The sequence below is a fragment of the Lactuca serriola genome, chromosome 4 (assembly GCF_051521515.1).
Source record: "Lactuca serriola cultivar US96UC23 chromosome 4, Lser_US96UC23_V15, whole genome shotgun sequence".
NCBI classification, from domain to species: domain Eukaryota; kingdom Viridiplantae; phylum Streptophyta; class Magnoliopsida; order Asterales; family Asteraceae; genus Lactuca; species Lactuca serriola.
In genome coordinates, this window is record NC_136411.1 from 397,472,087 (window position 1) to 397,475,549 (window position 3,463).

Below are 3,463 nucleotides of genomic sequence, written 5' to 3' on the forward strand. Positions count from 1 at the left end.
CAGGGATTAACATTGGAATTTTGGTTGAAGAACCAAGCAAGTGAGAGAAAGAAGTCATGGTATTCATGTTGAAGTTCTCCATTGATGATCACGAGAATTTTTCAGAAAAACTTGAAAAACTTGATGAATTTGTGAATTGATCACCGATTGCTAATCGATCACTCGACTAAACAATTCAAATGCAGAATCGATTCAAATATGAAGATCAAGAGAGATCTTCAGAACCAAAATGTGTGAAATTTTTTGAGTAAAATCACTACTCAAAAAGCAAATGATTCTAAAATGAAAATCGGATCAATGCAGTTTGAATCTGGATCTGATACCAATTGATGAGAATTGTAATCGAGATTTAGAAAGCAATCATGATTATATGAATGAAAAGTAAGATCACAAGGAGTAAATATTAATCAGATCTTATATTGAGGAAGAAACTGATTACAGACTTAATCAGACAAACATGCGAATGACTAGTGAATCACTCGTTGAATCAATCGTTTCTCTACTTCTAACCTCAGTCCCTATTTATAGGAAACATGAGTGTACAAAAAATATACTAAGTCCTTAACAATACGCTTCACACAAATGAACACTTAGTAAAATAATTAACATGCGAAACTAAGAACAAACACTTCGACTTTTACAATTTCTAGACTATACAGTCCGCCAAATACTGCGGAACCAGAAGGGCTCTCTCCGCCACTGTCTATGTGGTCTGCCGCAAATCCTAAAACTCCCTGGCTAACTGTTGCACCTCAATCACCGGTGCAAACTCGACCTTGAACCTGGCCGAGAAATCGCTCCATGTCATTGCGTCCAATGCGGCATCATCCCCGATAACATGACCAACCTCCTCCTACCAATCCCACGCTCTGCCCTTCAGGAGACAGGAGGCAAGTCGAACATTTCCCCCCTCAGGACACCGGCTAGAACGAAAAGCGTTGGCGACATCAGCCAACCATCTGCTGCTAGAAATGGGGTCCCTAGCCCCATGGTAATCTGGAGCTCCACAACTCTGAACTTTCGAAATGTCAACGAACCCGCCCCCATCATGGCCATCATCTCAGTACAAAAAAATCCTAGTTTCTCATTCAGAAGCTCCAAAATACCCTCCTTGACTGAACCAAAGATCACAGGAGTCTGGTCTAGAATACTGCGTGTAACCTCAGCTGAAATAAACTCCCTCATCCGCTCCTCGAGCTGCTCGGCTCCTAAACCCGAGCCTAATCCCTCTTCGGCACCTAATCTGCCCGCCGGTCTCTCACGCAATGTCACCATGCTGAAAACATGTCATAACAATTATCAGAATACACATCACTACCGAGCGATCACACACACGCACTACAAGTTCTCTGGTTTTATCTCGGCCCTTCTTGGATCGAGTATAGATCCTCTACTTTCAGTAGTATAGGCCCCTACTAGGGATGAAGGTGGGTCCAAACCCGACCCGATTGGACCCGGACCCGGAAAACCCGAAAACAAGTATTGTCGGATTATAAGACCCAAAAACCGGACCGGTATAAGGGAACCGATTTCGGTTCGGTTCCGGGTATCGGGTCGGGTAAATTGCTTATGGAACTGGTAGGAACCGAAAATTACTAATTGGAACCGGTTTTGTGTATAAGACCCGGATAGACCCGGAAACCCGAAAATATAAATGCAAAAAATTACATATTAGCTTCTCATATAAAATGGAAAAATAACATGTTATGAAAAGAAAAAAAATAGTTTTGTTTTTTGGCAACAAGCTACCGATTCACAACATTTTTGGGGTTGTAATACTTACTGTATTGACAACAAAAGGAATGCAGTTTATATACATTTTTCTCTACTGCATTCGGCAGAAACAAAGTGGGAAAAAGAAAACGGTTATGACAAGTTGTTTTTGGGGGCAACTTTCTTAATATAAAACTGGGAAAAAGAAAAAAAAAAACTTTCATCTTATCTTGTTGCTTCCTTGATTTTGTGAAGGCAAAAAGAAAAAATGGCTACAAGCTTTTGTAATATAAGGGCAAAAAACGTTTTCTTTGATTACCCACTTTCAATCCATGGGTAACTGTTTTCCATTCATCAATATTTGACTTTGATCCTTATGGCATTGAATTTAAACTTGAAAGGTGTGAATCAATTTTCTTGAATTGTGAAGAAATGGGTGAGACTTAAATATTTAGACTTCTAGGCATTTAATAACCCACTAACCATGCATATTTTCTATACAATATTTTTTGTATTTTATTTATAATTTCGTTGTGTAACACATTCTTTCTCAATAAAGCCAATTAATCTTGTTGCGGAAAGTTTTCTCTATAAATAGGCTCTTCCACTTCTATATTTTCAAGAGCATTCATAGAAGCTATCCTCCCAAATCAAGTATGTTTCTCTTATCATTTAATTATTTTCAATCGATTAATCATATGTCTTTGATACTTTTTTTTTGCATGTTTTAAATCTTTTTACTTATTTGTATTGAAATTATGCATGGAGTGATCAAGTTATGGATGAAATCATGATAGTTCTTCCAAGGCTACTTTTGCTTTATGTTCTTGCTTTATGTTCGATGATTAAATTTGTTTACTTGGAATTCATACTTTTTTTTCATCTATTAATTATGTATTTGATATACTTTTTTTTGCATGTTTTAAATCTATCTAGATTTTTTACATATTTGTTTAGCATTTGGAATTGAAGGAAAGGTCCACATGTTCGCTACATTTTGATATGTTGTGGGTAGTAGAAGATGATGGGGTTGAACGAAGAAAAACAAAGTGTAAGTATTGCTTCACTATACTTAAAGTTGATCCATCGAAACATGGTACAAGTAGTCTTAATAAACATTGTCGTACGTGTGCCAAAAATCCGAATAATATAGCTAGAATAAGCTTTGTGTTTTTAATTTATATTTTTTTTATGTACAGAGATTGAAGATGTGTTAACTAGATAAAATGGTCAAGGACAAGGAACAAGTATAGTTTGGCTCTTAATTGTTTAAGAACTAGTTGTAAGACCCGTATGTTATACGGGTTTGGTAAAACAAAAAAATATATATAAATGTTTAGAAAAAAATTTATTTAAATTTGAAATTTTAGATTTGAAATTTAAAATTTGAATTTAAAAAGAAAAATATTAAAATACAATATATAAGTACTAATATTGTAATTTATTGACTATTTTTAATTAAGGCAATTAGCAATCGGTGTGTAAATTTGATTGTTAATTAAGAAAAGATAAAAAATGACAAAATGACAAATGGAAAAAAAAATTATTCAAAAATACCAAAAAATGACATGTGTCCAAATTAATGTAAGAGTGACAAGTGGCAAAAAAAACCTTCATTTATTAGAGAAGATTTTGATTTGAATTGTTTTGAATGTTAGACTAGGTAGTCTCATGGAAGAAAGTCATGTATTTTTTTTTACTTTAAGAATTTTAATTTGAATGAATGCTCGTTGATGGAGAATACTAACGT

The 3,463-nt window shown here is 34.8% G+C and overlaps 1 long non-coding RNA gene across 1 annotated transcript; it reads left to right on the forward strand.

The window, feature by feature from the left end:
• The first annotated feature begins 2,090 nt into the window (after positions 1-2,090).
• Positions 2,091-3,070, forward strand: LOC145100841 (uncharacterized). Its single transcript, XR_013705273.1, has 3 exons — positions 2,091-2,367; positions 2,650-2,764; positions 2,913-3,070. It is a non-coding gene; the product is annotated as an uncharacterized LOC145100841 (long non-coding RNA).
• The last annotated feature ends 393 nt before the right edge of the window (positions 3,071-3,463 follow it).